Consider the following 16,293-nt stretch of genomic DNA (forward strand, 5'->3'; position numbering starts at 1 on the left):
ATTCCATTGAGAGTTTTTCAAAGTTTATCGCGTTTTTTAATCGCGATGGTTACCAGTCCAAATTCGTAGATCAAAAATATCAATGGCATAGAGATAGGTTCAATTCATCTATTTGAATGATTCTGGATAAATTTCATTGCGAGTTTTTCAAAGTTTATCGCGCTTTTTTATTCGCGATGGTTACGAGTCCAAATTCAATGAACAAACATTTCTATCACTTTGAAGTGATTTTCTATTCATCCATTGGGACTGGGAGGGTAATTTTTCATTTTTGAATGTCAACGGCCATATCACGTAGAACGCACCTGGTCTCGTCAGCTCCCAGAAGTTAAGTTACGTCGAGTCCCGTTAGTACTTGGAAGAGTGACCGCTTGGGAATACGGGATGTCGTTGGCGATGAATAGTTTGTTTTCAATAACAAATTTCTTGAAATTTTTTTTCAATCACGATGGTTACCAGTCCAAATTCGTAGATAAAACATTTAAATGCCTTAGAGATAGGTTAAATTCATCTATAAGAATGATTCTGGATCAATTCCATTGAGAGTTTTTCAAAGTTTATCGCGTTTTTTAATCGCGATGGTTACCAGTCCAAATTCGTAGATCAAAAATATCAATGGCATAGAGATAGGTTCAATTCATCTATTTGAATGATTCTGGATAAATTTCATTGCGAGTTTTTCAAAGTTTATCGCGCTTTTTTATTCGCGATGGTTACGAGTCCAAATTCAATGAACAAACATTTCTATCACTTTGAAGTGATTTTCTATTCATCCATTGGGACTGGGAGGGTAATTTTTCATTTTTGAATGTCAACGGCCATATCACGTAGAACGCACCTGGTCTCGTCAGCTCCCAGAAGTTAAGTTACGTCGAGTCCCGTTAGTACTTGGAAGAGTGACCGCTTGGGAATACGGGATGTCGTTGGCGATGAATAGTTTGTTTTCAATAACAAATTTCTTGAAATTTTTTTTCAATCACGATGGTTACCAGTCCAAATTCGTAGATAAAACATTTAAATGCCTTAGAGATAGGTTAAATTCATCTATAAGAATGATTCTGGATCAATTCCATTGAGAGTTTTTCAAAGTTTATCGCGTTTTTTAATCGCGATGGTTACCAGTCCAAATTCGTAGATCAAAAATATCAATGGCATAGAGATAGGTTCAATTCATCTATTTGAATGATTCTGGATAAATTTCATTGCGAGTTTTTCAAAGTTTATCGCGCTTTTTTATTCGCGATGGTTACGAGTCCAAATTCAATGAACAAACATTTCTATCACTTTGAAGTGATTTTCTATTCATCCATTGGGACTGGGAGGGTAATTTTTCATTTTTGAATGTCAACGGCCATATCACGTAGAACGCACCTGGTCTCGTCAGCTCCCAGAAGTTAAGTTACGTCGAGTCCCGTTAGTACTTGGAAGAGTGACCGCTTGGGAATACGGGATGTCGTTGGCGATGAATAGTTTGTTTTCAATAACAAATTTCTTGAAATTTGTTTTCAATCACGATGGTTACCAGTCCAAATTCGTAGATAAAACATTTAAATGCCTTAGAGATAGGTTAAATTCATCTATAAGAATGATTCTGGATCAATTCCATTGAGAGTTTTTCAAAGTTTATCGCCTTTTTTAATCGCGATGGTTACCAGTCCAAATTCGTAGATCAAAAATATCAATGGCATAGAGATAGGTTCAATTCATCTATTTGAATGATTCTGGATAAATTTCATTGCGAGTTTTTCAAAGTTTATCGCGCTTTTTTATTCGCGATGGTTACGAGTCCAAATTCAATGAACAAACATTTCTATCACTTTGAAGTGATTTTCTATTCATCCATTGGGACTGGGAGGGTAATTTTTCATTTTTGAATGTCAACGGCCATATCACGTAGAACGCACCTGGTCTCGTCAGCTCCCAGAAGTTAAGTTACGTCGAGTCCCGTTAGTACTTGGAAGAGTGACCGCTTGGGAATACGGGATGTCGTTGGCGATGAATAGTTTGTTTTCAATAACAAATTTCTTGAAATTTTTTTTCAATCACGATGGTTACCAGTCCAAATTCGTAGATAAAACATTTAAATGCCTTAGAGATAGGTTAAATTCATCTATAAGAATGATTCTGGATCAATTCCATTGAGAGTTTTTCAAAGTTTATCGCGTTTTTTAATCGCGATGGTTACCAGTCCAAATTCGTAGATCAAAAATATCAATGGCATAGAGATAGGTTCAATTCATCTATTTGAATGATTCTGGATAAATTTCATTGCGAGTTTTTCAAAGTTTATCGCGCTTTTTTATTCGCGATGGTTACGAGTCCAAATTCAATGAACAAACATTTCTATCACTTTGAAGTGATTTTCTATTCATCCATTGGGACTGGGAGGGTAATTTTTCATTTTTGAATGTCAACGGCCATATCACGTAGAACGCACCTGGTCTCGTCAGCTCCCAGAAGTTAAGTTACGTCGAGTCCCGTTAGTACTTGGAAGAGTGACCGCTTGGGAATACGGGATGTCGTTGGCGATGAATAGTTTGTTTTCAATAACAAATTTCTTGAAATTTTTTTTCAATCACGATGGTTACCAGTCCAAATTCGTAGATAAAACATTTAAATGCCTTAGAGATAGGTTAAATTCATCTATAAGAATGATTCTGGATCAATTCCATTGAGAGTTTTTCAAAGTTTATCGCGTTTTTTAATCGCGATGGTTACCAGTCCAAATTCGTAGATCAAAAATATCAATGGCATAGAGATAGGTTCAATTCATCTATTTGAATGATTCTGGATAAATTTCATTGCGAGTTTTTCAAAGTTTATCGCGCTTTTTTATTCGCGATGGTTACGAGTCCAAATTCAATGAACAAACATTTCTATCACTTTGAAGTGATTTTCTATTCATCCATTGGGACTGGGAGGGTAATTTTTCATTTTTGAATGTCAACGGCCATATCACGTAGAACGCACCTGGTCTCGTCAGCTCCCAGAAGTTAAGTTACGTCGAGTCCCGTTAGTACTTGGAAGAGTGACCGCTTGGGAATACGGGATGTCGTTGGCGATGAATAGTTTGTTTTCAATAACAAATTTCTTGAAATTTTTTTTCAATCACGATGGTTACCAGTCCAAATTCGTAGATAAAACATTTAAATGCCTTAGAGATAGGTTAAATTCATCTATAAGAATGATTCTGGATCAATTCCATTGAGAGTTTTTCAAAGTTTATCGCGTTTTTTAATCGCGATGGTTACCAGTCCAAATTCGTAGATCAAAAATATCAATGGCATAGAGATAGGTTCAATTCATCTATTTGAATGATTCTGGATAAATTTCATTGCGAGTTTTTCAAAGTTTATCGCGCTTTTTTATTCGCGATGGTTACGAGTCCAAATTCAATGAACAAACATTTCTATCACTTTGAAGTGATTTTCTATTCATCCATTGGGACTGGGAGGGTAATTTTTCATTTTTGAATGTCAACGGCCATATCACGTAGAACGCACCTGGTCTCGTCAGCTCCCAGAAGTTAAGTTACGTCGAGTCCCGTTAGTACTTGGAAGAGTGACCGCTTGGGAATACGGGATGTCGTTGGCGATGAATAGTTTGTTTTCAATAACAAATTTCTTGAAATTTGTTTTCAATCACGATGGTTACCAGTCCAAATTCGTAGATAAAACATTTAAATGCCTTAGAGATAGGTTAAATTCATCTATAAGAATGATTCTGGATCAATTCCATTGAGAGTTTTTCAAAGTTTATCGCCTTTTTTAATCGCGATGGTTACCAGTCCAAATTCGTAGATCAAAAATATCAATGGCATAGAGATAGGTTCAATTCATCTATTTGAATGATTCTGGATAAATTTCATTGCGAGTTTTTCAAAGTTTATCGCGCTTTTTTATTCGCGATGGTTACGAGTCCAAATTCAATGAACAAACATTTCTATCACTTTGAAGTGATTTTCTATTCATCCATTGGGACTGGGAGGGTAATTTTTCATTTTTGAATGTCAACGGCCATATCACGTAGAACGCACCTGGTCTCGTCAGCTCCCAGAAGTTAAGTTACGTCGAGTCCCGTTAGTACTTGGAAGAGTGACCGCTTGGGAATACGGGATGTCGTTGGCGATGAATAGTTTGTTTTCAATAACAAATTTCTTGAAATTTTTTTTCAATCACGATGGTTACCAGTCCAAATTCGTAGATAAAACATTTAAATGCCTTAGAGATAGGTTAAATTCATCTATAAGAATGATTCTGGATCAATTCCATTGAGAGTTTTTCAAAGTTTATCGCGTTTTTTAATCGCGATGGTTACCAGTCCAAATTCGTAGATCAAAAATATCAATGGCATAGAGATAGGTTCAATTCATCTATTTGAATGATTCTGGATAAATTTCATTGCGAGTTTTTCAAAGTTTATCGCGCTTTTTTATTCGCGATGGTTACGAGTCCAAATTCAATGAACAAACATTTCTATCACTTTGAAGTGATTTTCTATTCATCCATTGGGACTGGGAGGGTAATTTTTCATTTTTGAATGTCAACGGCCATATCACGTAGAACGCACCTGGTCTCGTCAGCTCCCAGAAGTTAAGTTACGTCGAGTCCCGTTAGTACTTGGAAGAGTGACCGCTTGGGAATACGGGATGTCGTTGGCGATGAATAGTTTGTTTTCAATAACAAGTTTCTTGAAATTTTTTTTCAATCACGATGGTTACCAGTCCAAATTCGTAGATAAAACATTTAAATGCCTTAGAGATAGGTTAAATTCATCTATAAGAATGATTCTGGATCAATTCCATTGAGAGTTTTTCAAAGTTTATCGCGTTTTTTAATCGCGATGGTTACCAGTCCAAATTCGTAGATCAAAAATATCAATGGCATAGAGATAGGTTCAATTCATCTATTTGAATGATTCTGGATAAATTTCATTGCGAGTTTTTCAAAGTTTATCGCGCTTTTTTATTCGCGATGGTTACGAGTCCAAATTCAATGAACAAACATTTCTATCACTTTGAAGTGATTTTCTATTCATCCATTGGGACTGGGAGGGTAATTTTTCATTTTTGAATGTCAACGGCCATATCACGTAGAACGCACCTGGTCTCGTCAGCTCCCAGAAGTTAAGTTACGTCGAGTCCCGTTAGTACTTGGAAGAGTGACCGCTTGGGAATACGGGATGTCGTTGGCGATGAATAGTTTGTTTTCAATAACAAGTTTCTTGAAATTTTTTTTCAATCACGATGGTTACCAGTCCAAATTCGTAGATAAAACATTTAAATGCCTTAGAGATAGGTTAAATTCATCTATAAGAATGATTCTGGATCAATTCCATTGAGAGTTTTTCAAAGTTTATCGCGTTTTTTAATCGCGATGGTTACCAGTCCAAATTCGTAGATCAAAAATATCAATGGCATAGAGATAGGTTCAATTCATCTATTTGAATGATTCTGGATAAATTTCATTGCGAGTTTTTCAAAGTTTATCGCGCTTTTTTATTCGCGATGGTTACGAGTCCAAATTCAATGAACAAACATTTCTATCACTTTGAAGTGATTTTCTATTCATCCATTGGGACTGGGAGGGTAATTTTTCATTTTTGAATGTCAACGGCCATATCACGTAGAACGCACCTGGTCTCGTCAGCTCCCAGAAGTTAAGTTACGTCGAGTCCCGTTAGTACTTGGAAGAGTGACCGCTTGGGAATACGGGATGTCGTTGGCGATGAATAGTTTGTTTTCAATAACAAATTTCTTGAAATTTTTTTTCAATCACGATGGTTACCAGTCCAAATTCGTAGATAAAACATTTAAATGCCTTAGAGATAGGTTAAATTCATCTATAAGAATGATTCTGGATCAATTCCATTGAGAGTTTTTCAAAGTTTATCGCGTTTTTTAATCGCGATGGTTACCAGTCCAAATTCGTAGATCAAAAATATCAATGGCATAGAGATAGGTTCAATTCATCTATTTGAATGATTCTGGATAAATTTCATTGCGAGTTTTTCAAAGTTTATCGCGCTTTTTTATTCGCGATGGTTACGAGTCCAAATTCAATGAACAAACATTTCTATCACTTTGAAGTGATTTTCTATTCATCCATTGGGACTGGGAGGGTAATTTTTCATTTTTGAATGTCAACGGCCATATCACGTAGAACGCACCTGGTCTCGTCAGCTCCCAGAAGTTAAGTTACGTCGAGTCCCGTTAGTACTTGGAAGAGTGACCGCTTGGGAATACGGGATGTCGTTGGCGATGAATAGTTTGTTTTCAATAACAAATTTCTTGAAATTTTTTTTCAATCACGATGGTTACCAGTCCAAATTCGTAGATAAAACATTTAAATGCCTTAGAGATAGGTTAAATTCATCTATAAGAATGATTCTGGATCAATTCCATTGAGAGTTTTTCAAAGTTTATCGCGTTTTTTAATCGCGATGGTTACCAGTCCAAATTCGTAGATCAAAAATATCAATGGCATAGAGATAGGTTCAATTCATCTATTTGAATGATTCTGGATAAATTTCATTGCGAGTTTTTCAAAGTTTATCGCGCTTTTTTATTCGCGATGGTTACGAGTCCAAATTCAATGAACAAACATTTCTATCACTTTGAAGTGATTTTCTATTCATCCATTGGGACTGGGAGGGTAATTTTTCATTTTTGAATGTCAACGGCCATATCACGTAGAACGCACCTGGTCTCGTCAGCTCCCAGAAGTTAAGTTACGTCGAGTCCCGTTAGTACTTGGAAGAGTGACCGCTTGGGAATACGGGATGTCGTTGGCGATGAATAGTTTGTTTTCAATAACAAATTTCTTGAAATTTTTTTTCAATCACGATGGTTACCAGTCCAAATTCGTAGATAAAACATTTAAATGCCTTAGAGATAGGTTAAATTCATCTATAAGAATGATTCTGGATCAATTCCATTGAGAGTTTTTCAAAGTTTATCGCGTTTTTTAATCGCGATGGTTACCAGTCCAAATTCGTAGATCAAAAATATCAATGGCATAGAGATAGGTTCAATTCATCTATTTGAATGATTCTGGATAAATTTCATTGCGAGTTTTTCAAAGTTTATCGCGCTTTTTTATTCGCGATGGTTACGAGTCCAAATTCAATGAACAAACATTTCTATCACTTTGAAGTGATTTTCTATTCATCCATTGGGACTGGGAGGGTAATTTTTCATTTTTGAATGTCAACGGCCATATCACGTAGAACGCACCTGGTCTCGTCAGCTCCCAGAAGTTAAGTTACGTCGAGTCCCGTTAGTACTTGGAAGAGTGACCGCTTGGGAATACGGGATGTCGTTGGCGATGAATAGTTTGTTTTCAATAACAAATTTCTTGAAATTTTTTTTCAATCACGATGGTTACCAGTCCAAATTCGTAGATAAAACATTTAAATGCCTTAGAGATAGGTTAAATTCATCTATAAGAATGATTCTGGATCAATTCCATTGAGAGATTTTCAAAGTTTATCGCGTTTTTTAATCGCGATGGTTACCAGTCCAAATTCGTAGATCAAAAATATCAATGGCATAGAGATAGGTTCAATTCATCTATTTGAATGATTCTGGATAAATTTCATTGCGAGTTTTTCAAAGTTTATCGCGCTTTTTTATTCGCGATGGTTACGAGTCCAAATTCAATGAACAAACATTTCTATCACTTTGAAGTGATTTTCTATTCATCCATTGGGACTGGGAGGGTAATTTTTCATTTTTGAATGTCAACGGCCATATCACGTAGAACGCACCTGGTCTCGTCAGCTCCCAGAAGTTAAGTTACGTCGAGTCCCGTTAGTACTTGGAAGAGTGACCGCTTGGGAATACGGGATGTCGTTGGCGATGAATAGTTTGTTTTCAATAACAAATTTCTTGAAATTTTTTTTCAATCACGATGGTTACCAGTCCAAATTCGTAGATAAAACATTTAAATGCCTTAGAGATAGGTTAAATTCATCTATAAGAATGATTCTGGATCAATTCCATTGAGAGATTTTCAAAGTTTATCGCGTTTTTTAATCGCGATGGTTACCAGTCCAAATTCGTAGATCAAAAATATCAATGGCATAGAGATAGGTTCAATTCATCTATTTGAATGATTCTGGATAAATTTCATTGCGAGTTTTTCAAAGTTTATCGCGCTTTTTTATTCGCGATGGTTACGAGTCCAAATTCAATGAACAAACATTTCTATCACTTTGAAGTGATTTTCTATTCATCCATTGGGACTGGGAGGGTAATTTTTCATTTTTGAATGTCAACGGCCATATCACGTAGAACGCACCTGGTCTCGTCAGCTCCCAGAAGTTAAGTTACGTCGAGTCCCGTTAGTACTTGGAAGAGTGACCGCTTGGGAATACGGGATGTCGTTGGCGATGAATAGTTTGTTTTCAATAACAAATTTCTTGAAATTTTTTTTCAATCACGATGGTTACCAGTCCAAATTCGTAGATAAAACATTTAAATGCCTTAGAGATAGGTTAAATTCATCTATAAGAATGATTCTGGATCAATTCCATTGAGAGTTTTTTCAAAGTTTATCGCGTTTTTTAATCGCGATGGTTACCAGTCCAAATTCGTAGATCAAAAATATCAATGGCATAGAGATAGGTTCAATTCATCTATTTGAATGATTCTGGATAAATTTCATTGCGAGTTTTTCAAAGTTTATCGCGCTTTTTTATTCGCGATGGTTACGAGTCCAAATTCAATGAACAAACATTTCTATCACTTTGAAGTGATTTTCTATTCATCCATTGGGAAAGGGAGGGTAAATTTTCATTTTTGAATGTCAACGGCCATATCACGTAGAACGCACCTGGTCTCGTCAGCTCCCAGAAGTTAAGTTACGTCGAGTCCCGTTAGTACTTGGAAGGGTGACCGCTTGGGAATACGGGATGTCGTTGGCGATGAATAGTTTGTTTTCAATAACAAATTTCTTGAAATTTTTTTTCAATCACGATGGTTACCAGTCCAAATTCGTAGATAAAACATTTAAATGCCTTAGAGATAGGTTAAATTCATCTATAAGAATGATTCTGGATCAATTCCATTGAGAGTTTTTCAAAGTTTATCGCGTTTTTTAATCGCGATGGTTACCAGTCCAAATTCGTAGATCAAAAATATCAATGGCATAGAGATAGGTTCAATTCATCTATTTGAATGATTCTGGATAAATTTCATTGCGAGTTTTTCAAAGTTTATCGCGCTTTTTTATTCGCGATGGTTACGAGTCCAAATTCAATGAACAAACATTTCTATCACTTTGAAGTGATTTTCTATTCATCCATTGGGAAAGGGAGGGTAAATTTTCATTTTTGAATGTCAACGGCCATATCACGTAGAACGCACCTGGTCTCGTCAGCTCCCAGAAGTTAAGTTACGTCGAGTCCCGTTAGTACTTGGAAGGGTGACCGCTTGGGAATACGGGATGTCGTTGGCGATGAATAGTTTGTTTTCAATAACAAATTTCTTGAAATTTTTTTTCAATCACGATGGTTACCAGTCCAAATTCGTAGATAAAACATTTAAATGCCTTAGAGATAGGTTAAATTCATCTATAAGAATGATTCTGGATCAATTCCATTGAGAGTTTTTCAAAGTTTATCGCGTTTTTTAATCGCGATGGTTACCAGTCCAAATTCGTAGATCAAAAATATCAATGGCATAGAGATAGGTTCAATTCATCTATTTGAATGATTCTGGATAAATTTCATTGCGAGTTTTTCAAAGTTTATCGCGCTTTTTTATTCGCGATGGTTACGAGTCCAAATTCAATGAACAAACATTTCTATCACTTTGAAGTGATTTTCTATTCATCCATTGGGAAAGGGAGGGTAAATTTTCATTTTTGAATGTCAACGGCCATATCACGTAGAACGCACCTGGTCTCGTCAGCTCCCAGAAGTTAAGTTACGTCGAGTCCCGTTAGTACTTGGAAGGGTGACCGCTTGGGAATACGGGATGTCGTTGGCGATGAATAGTTTGTTTTCAATAACAAATTTCTTGAAATTTTTTTTCAATCACGATGGTTACCAGTCCAAATTCGTAGATAAAACATTTAAATGCCTTAGAGATAGGTTAAATTCATCTATAAGAATGATTCTGGATCAATTCCATTGAGAGTTTTTCAAAGTTTATCGCGTTTTTTAATCGCGATGGTTACCAGTCCAAATTCGTAGATCAAAAATATCAATGGCATAGAGATAGGTTCAATTCATCTATTTGAATGATTCTGGATAAATTTCATTGCGAGTTTTTCAAAGTTTATCGCGCTTTTTTATTCGCGATGGTTACGAGTCCAAATTCAATGAACAAACATTTCTATCACTTTGAAGTGATTTTCTATTCATCCATTGGGACTGGGAGGGTAATTTTTCATTTTTGAATGTCAACGGCCATATCACGTAGAACGCACCTGGTCTCGTCAGCTCCCAGAAGTTAAGTTACGTCGAGTCCCGTTAGTACTTGGAAGAGTGACCGCTTGGGAATACGGGATGTCGTTGGCGATGAATAGTTTGTTTTCAATAACAAATTTCTTGAAATTTTTTTTCAATCACGATGGTTACCAGTCCAAATTCGTAGATAAAACATTTAAATGCCTTAGAGATAGGTTAAATTCATCTATAAGAATGATTCTGGATCAATTCCATTGAGAGTTTTTCAAAGTTTATCGCGTTTTTTAATCGCGATGGTTACCAGTCCAAATTCGTAGATCAAAAATATCAATGGCATAGAGATAGGTTCAATTCATCTATTTGAATGATTCTGGATAAATTTCATTGCGAGTTTTTCAAAGTTTATCGCGCTTTTTTATTCGCGATGGTTACGAGTCCAAATTCAATGAACAAACATTTCTATCACTTTGAAGTGATTTTCTATTCATCCATTGGGACTGGGAGGGTAATTTTTCATTTTTGAATGTCAACGGCCATATCACGTAGAACGCACCTGGTCTCGTCAGCTCCCAGAAGTTAAGTCACGTCGAGTCCCGTTAGTACTTGGAAGGGTGACCGCTTGGGAATACGGGATGTCGTTGGCGATGAATAGTTTGTTTTCAATAACAAATTTCTTGAAATTTTTTTTCAATCACGATGGTTACTAGTCCAAATTCGTAGATCAAAAATATCAATGGCATAGAGATAGGTTCAATTCATCTATAGGAATGATTCTGGATAAATTTCATTGCGAGTTTTTCAAAGTTTATCGCGCTTTTTTATTCGCGATAGTTACGAGTCCAAATTCAATGAACAAACATTTCTATCACTTTGAAGTGATTTTCTATTCATCCATTGGGACTGGGAGGGTAATTTTTCATTTTTGAATGTCAACGGCCATATCACGTAGAGCGCACCTGGTCTCGTCAGCTCCCAGAAGTTAAGTTACGTCGAGTCCCGTTAGTACTTGGAAGAGTGACCGCTTGGGAATACGGGATGTCGTTGGCGATGAATAGTTTGTTTTCAATAACAAATTTCTTGAAATCATTCACGATGGTTACCAGTCCAAATTCGTAGATAAAACATTTCAATGCCTTAGAGATAGGTTAAATTCATCTATAAGAATGATTCTGGATCAATTCCATTGAGAGTTTTTCAAAGTTTATCGCGTTTTTTAATCGCGATGGTTACCAGTCCAAATTCGTAGATCAAAAATATCAATGGCATAGAGATAGGTTCAATTCATCTATTTGAATGATTCTGGATAAATTTCATTGCGAGTTTTTCAAAGTTTATCGCGCTTTTTTATTCGCGATGGTTACGAGTCCAAATTCAATGAACAAACATTTCTATCACTTTGAAGTGATTTTCTATTCATCCATTGGGACTGGGAGGGTAATTTTTCATTTTTGAATGTCAACGGCCATATCACGTAGAACGCACCTGGTCTCGTCAGCTCCCAGAAGTTAAGTTACGTCGAGTCCCGTTAGTACTTGGAAGAGTGACCGCTTGGGAATACGGGATGTCGTTGGCGATGAATAGTTTGTTTTCAATAACAAATTTCTTGAAATTTTTTTTCAATCACGATGGTTACCAGTCCAAATTCGTAGATAAAACATTTAAATGCCTTAGAGATAGGTTAAATTCATCTATAAGAATGATTCTGGATCAATTCCATTGAGAGATTTTCAAAGTTTATCGCGTTTTTTAATCGCGATGGTTACCAGTCCAAATTCGTAGATCAAAAATATCAATGGCATAGAGATAGGTTCAATTCATCTATTTGAATGATTCTGGATAAATTTCATTGCGAGTTTTTCAAAGTTTATCGCGCTTTTTTATTCGCGATGGTTACGAGTCCAAATTCAATGAACAAACATTTCTATCACTTTGAAGTGATTTTCTATTCATCCATTGGGACTGGGAGGGTAATTTTTCATTTTTGAATGTCAACGGCCATATCACGTAGAACGCACCTGGTCTCGTCAGCTCCCAGAAGTTAAGTTACGTCGAGTCCCGTTAGTACTTGGAAGAGTGACCGCTTGGGAATACGGGATGTCGTTGGCGATGAATAGTTTGTTTTCAATAACAAATTTCTTGAAATTTTTTTTCAATCACGATGGTTACCAGTCCAAATTCGTAGATAAAACATTTAAATGCCTTAGAGATAGGTTAAATTCATCTATAAGAATGATTCTGGATCAATTCCATTGAGAGTTTTTCAAAGTTTATCGCGTTTTTTAATCGCGATGGTTACCAGTCCAAATTCGTAGATCAAAAATATCAATGGCATAGAGATAGGTTCAATTCATCTATTTGAATGATTCTGGATAAATTTCATTGCGAGTTTTTCAAAGTTTATCGCGCTTTTTTATTCGCGATGGTTACGAGTCCAAATTCAATGAACAAACATTTCTATCACTTTGAAGTGATTTTCTATTCATCCATTGGGAAAGGGAGGGTAAATTTTCATTTTTGAATGTCAACGGCCATATCACGTAGAACGCACCTGGTCTCGTCAGCTCCCAGAAGTTAAGTTACGTCGAGTCCCGTTAGTACTTGGAAGGGTGACCGCTTGGGAATACGGGATGTCGTTGGCGATGAATAGTTTGTTTTCAATAACAAATTTCTTGAAATTTTTTTTCAATCACGATGGTTACCAGTCCAAATTCGTAGATAAAACATTTAAATGCCTTAGAGATAGGTTCAATTCATCTATAAGAATGATTCTGGATCAATTCCATTGAGAGTTTTTCAAAGTTTATCGCGTTTTTTAATCGCGATGGTTACCAGTCCAAATTCGTAGATCAAAAATATCAATGGCATAGAGATAGGTTCAATTCATCTATTTGAATGATTCTGGATAAATTTCATTGCGAGTTTTTCAAAGTTTATCGCGCTTTTTTATTCGCGATGGTTACGAGTCCAAATTCAATGAACAAACATTTCTATCACTTTGAAGTGATTTTCTATTCATCCATTGGGACTGGGAGGGTAATTTTTCATTTTTGAATGTCAACGGCCATATCACGTAGAACGCACCTGGTCTCGTCAGCTCCCAGAAGTTAAGTTACGTCGAGTCCCGTTAGTACTTGGAAGAGTGACCGCTTGGGAATACGGGATGTCGTTGGCGATGAATAGTTTGTTTTCAATAACAAATTTCTTGAAATTTTTTTCAATCACGATGGTTACCAGTCCAAATTCGTAGATAAAACATTTAAATGCCTTAGAGATAGGTTAAATTCATCTATAAGAATGATTCTGGATCAATTCCATTGAGAGTTTTTCAAAGTTTATCGCGTTTTTTAATCGCGATGGTTACCAGTCCAAATTCGTAGATCAAAAATATCAATGGCATAGAGATAGGTTCAATTCATCTATTTGAATGATTCTGGATAAATTTCATTGCGAGTTTTTCAAAGTTTATCGCGCTTTTTTATTCGCGATGGTTACGAGTCCAAATTCAATGAACAAACATTTCTATCACTTTGAAGTGATTTTCTATTCATCCATTGGGACTGGGAGGGTAATTTTTCATTTTTGAATGTCAACGGCCATATCACGTAGAACGCACCTGGTCTCGTCAGCTCCCAGAAGTTAAGTTACGTCGAGTCCCGTTAGTACTTGGAAGAGTGACCGCTTGGGAATACGGGATGTCGTTGGCGATGAATAGTTTGTTTTCAATAACAAATTTCTTGAAATTTTTTTTCAATCACGATGGTTACCAGTCCAAATTCGTAGATAAAACATTTAAATGCCTTAGAGATAGGTTAAATTCATCTATAAGAATGATTCTGGATCAATTCCATTGAGAGTTTTTCAAAGTTTATCGCGTTTTTTAATCGCGATGGTTACCAGTCCAAATTCGTAGATCAAAAATATCAATGGCATAGAGATAGGTTCAATTCATCTATTTGAATGATTCTGGATAAATTTCATTGCGAGTTTTTCAAAGTTTATCGCGCTTTTTTATTCGCGATGGTTACGAGTCCAAATTCAATGAACAAACATTTCTATCACTTTGAAGTGATTTTCTATTCATCCATTGGGACTGGGAGGGTAATTTTTCATTTTTGAATGTCAACGGCCATATCACGTAGAACGCACCTGGTCTCGTCAGCTCCCAGAAGTTAAGTCACGTCGAGTCCCGTTAGTACTTGGAAGGGTGACCGCTTGGGAATACGGGATGTCGTTGGCGATGAATAGTTTGTTTTCAATAACAAATTTCTTGAAATTTTTTTTCAATCACGATGGTTACTAGTCCAAATTCGTAGATCAAAAATATCAATGGCATAGAGATAGGTTCAATTCATCTATAGGAATGATTCTGGATAAATTTCATTGCGAGTTTTTCAAAGTTTATCGCGCTTTTTTATTCGCGATAGTTACGAGTCCAAATTCAATGAACAAACATTTCTATCACTTTGAAGTGATTTTCTATTCATCCATTGGGACTGGGAGGGTAATTTTTCATTTTTGAATGTCAACGGCCATATCACGTAGAGCGCACCTGGTCTCGTCAGCTCCCAGAAGTTAAGTTACGTCGAGTCCCGTTAGTACTTGGAAGAGTGACCGCTTGGGAATACGGGATGTCGTTGGCGATGAATAGTTTGTTTTCAATAACAAATTTCTTGAAATCATTCACGATGGTTACCAGTCCAAATTCGTAGATAAAACATTTCAATGCCTTAGAGATAGGTTAAATTCATCTATAAGAATGATTCTGGATCAATTCCATTGAGAGTTTTTCAAAGTTTATCGCGTTTTTTAATCGCGATGGTTACCAGTCCAAATTCGTAGATCAAAAATATCAATGGCATAGAGATAGGTTCAATTCATCTATTTGAATGATTCTGGATAAATTTCATTGCGAGTTTTTCAAAGTTTATCGCGCTTTTTTATTCGCGATGGTTACGAGTCCAAATTCAATGAACAAACATTTCTATCACTTTGAAGTGATTTTCTATTCATCCATTGGGACTGGGAGGGTAATTTTTCATTTTTGAATGTCAACGGCCATATCACGTAGAACGCACCTGGTCTCGTCAGCTCCCAGAAGTTAAGTTACGTCGAGTCCCGTTAGTACTTGGAAGGGTGACCGCTTGGGAATACGGGATGTCGTTGGCGATGAATAGTTTGTTTTCAATAACAAATTTCTTGAAATTTTTTTTCAATCACGATGGTTACCAGTCCAAATTCGTAGATAAAACATTTAAATGCCTTAGAGATAGGTTAAATTCATCTATAAGAATGATTCTGGATCAATTCCATTGAGAGTTTTTCAAAGTTTATCGCGTTTTTTAATCGCGATGGTTACCAGTCCAAATTCGTAGATCAAAAATATCAATGGCATAGAGATAGGTTCAATTCATCTATTTGAATGATTCTGGATAAATTTCATTGCGAGTTTTTCAAAGTTTATCGCGCTTTTTTATTCGCGATGGTTACGAGTCCAAATTCAATGAACAAACATTTCTATCACTTTGAAGTGATTTTCTATTCATCCATTGGGACTGGGAGGGTAATTTTTCATTTTTGAATGTCAACGGCCATATCACGTAGAACGCACCTGGTCTCGTCAGCTCCCAGAAGTTAAGTTACGTCGAGTCCCGTTAGTACTTGGAAGAGTGACCGCTTGGGAATACGGGATGTCGTTGGCGATGAATAGTTTGTTTTCAATAACAAATTTCTTGAAATTTTTTTTCAATCACGATGGTTACCAGTCCAAATTCGTAGATAAAACATTTAAATGCCTTAGAGATAGGTTAAATTCATCTATAAGAAGGATTCTGGATCAATTCCATTGAGAGTTTTTCAAAGTTTATCGCGTTTTTTAATCGC

The 16,293-nt window shown here is 36.2% G+C and overlaps 31 pseudogenes; all 31 read left to right on the forward strand.

Annotated features, from left to right (window-relative positions):
- The first annotated feature begins 277 nt into the window (after positions 1-277).
- LOC124335392 lies at positions 278-396 on the forward strand (annotated as a pseudogene).
- A 414-nt stretch (positions 397-810) lies between these two features.
- On the forward strand, positions 811-929 carry LOC124335393 (annotated as a pseudogene).
- A 414-nt stretch (positions 930-1,343) lies between these two features.
- On the forward strand, positions 1,344-1,462 carry LOC124335394 (annotated as a pseudogene).
- A 414-nt stretch (positions 1,463-1,876) lies between these two features.
- On the forward strand, positions 1,877-1,995 carry LOC124335395 (annotated as a pseudogene).
- Positions 1,996-2,409: 414 nt separating this feature from the next.
- Positions 2,410-2,528, forward strand: LOC124335396 (annotated as a pseudogene).
- A 414-nt stretch (positions 2,529-2,942) lies between these two features.
- LOC124335397 lies at positions 2,943-3,061 on the forward strand (annotated as a pseudogene).
- A 414-nt stretch (positions 3,062-3,475) lies between these two features.
- Positions 3,476-3,594, forward strand: LOC124335398 (annotated as a pseudogene).
- Positions 3,595-4,008: 414 nt separating this feature from the next.
- On the forward strand, positions 4,009-4,127 carry LOC124335399 (annotated as a pseudogene).
- A 414-nt stretch (positions 4,128-4,541) lies between these two features.
- LOC124335400 lies at positions 4,542-4,660 on the forward strand (annotated as a pseudogene).
- Positions 4,661-5,074: 414 nt separating this feature from the next.
- LOC124335402 lies at positions 5,075-5,193 on the forward strand (annotated as a pseudogene).
- A 414-nt stretch (positions 5,194-5,607) lies between these two features.
- Positions 5,608-5,726, forward strand: LOC124335403 (annotated as a pseudogene).
- A 414-nt stretch (positions 5,727-6,140) lies between these two features.
- LOC124335404 lies at positions 6,141-6,259 on the forward strand (annotated as a pseudogene).
- Positions 6,260-6,673: 414 nt separating this feature from the next.
- Positions 6,674-6,792, forward strand: LOC124335405 (annotated as a pseudogene).
- A 414-nt stretch (positions 6,793-7,206) lies between these two features.
- On the forward strand, positions 7,207-7,325 carry LOC124335406 (annotated as a pseudogene).
- A 414-nt stretch (positions 7,326-7,739) lies between these two features.
- On the forward strand, positions 7,740-7,858 carry LOC124335407 (annotated as a pseudogene).
- Positions 7,859-8,272: 414 nt separating this feature from the next.
- On the forward strand, positions 8,273-8,391 carry LOC124335408 (annotated as a pseudogene).
- A 415-nt stretch (positions 8,392-8,806) lies between these two features.
- On the forward strand, positions 8,807-8,925 carry LOC124332271 (annotated as a pseudogene).
- Positions 8,926-9,339: 414 nt separating this feature from the next.
- LOC124332283 lies at positions 9,340-9,458 on the forward strand (annotated as a pseudogene).
- A 414-nt stretch (positions 9,459-9,872) lies between these two features.
- Positions 9,873-9,991, forward strand: LOC124332295 (annotated as a pseudogene).
- Positions 9,992-10,405: 414 nt separating this feature from the next.
- LOC124335409 lies at positions 10,406-10,524 on the forward strand (annotated as a pseudogene).
- A 414-nt stretch (positions 10,525-10,938) lies between these two features.
- LOC124334614 lies at positions 10,939-11,057 on the forward strand (annotated as a pseudogene).
- A 284-nt stretch (positions 11,058-11,341) lies between these two features.
- Positions 11,342-11,460, forward strand: LOC124329806 (annotated as a pseudogene).
- A 407-nt stretch (positions 11,461-11,867) lies between these two features.
- Positions 11,868-11,986, forward strand: LOC124335411 (annotated as a pseudogene).
- A 414-nt stretch (positions 11,987-12,400) lies between these two features.
- Positions 12,401-12,519, forward strand: LOC124335412 (annotated as a pseudogene).
- A 414-nt stretch (positions 12,520-12,933) lies between these two features.
- LOC124332307 lies at positions 12,934-13,052 on the forward strand (annotated as a pseudogene).
- Positions 13,053-13,466: 414 nt separating this feature from the next.
- Positions 13,467-13,585, forward strand: LOC124335414 (annotated as a pseudogene).
- Positions 13,586-13,998: 413 nt separating this feature from the next.
- On the forward strand, positions 13,999-14,117 carry LOC124335415 (annotated as a pseudogene).
- A 414-nt stretch (positions 14,118-14,531) lies between these two features.
- On the forward strand, positions 14,532-14,650 carry LOC124334615 (annotated as a pseudogene).
- Positions 14,651-14,934: 284 nt separating this feature from the next.
- LOC124329807 lies at positions 14,935-15,053 on the forward strand (annotated as a pseudogene).
- Positions 15,054-15,460: 407 nt separating this feature from the next.
- LOC124332319 lies at positions 15,461-15,579 on the forward strand (annotated as a pseudogene).
- A 414-nt stretch (positions 15,580-15,993) lies between these two features.
- LOC124335417 lies at positions 15,994-16,112 on the forward strand (annotated as a pseudogene).
- The last annotated feature ends 181 nt before the right edge of the window (positions 16,113-16,293 follow it).

Source organism: Daphnia pulicaria, chromosome 3, assembly GCF_021234035.1.
Source record: "Daphnia pulicaria isolate SC F1-1A chromosome 3, SC_F0-13Bv2, whole genome shotgun sequence".
Taxonomy (NCBI): Eukaryota; Metazoa; Arthropoda; class Branchiopoda; order Diplostraca; family Daphniidae; genus Daphnia; species Daphnia pulicaria.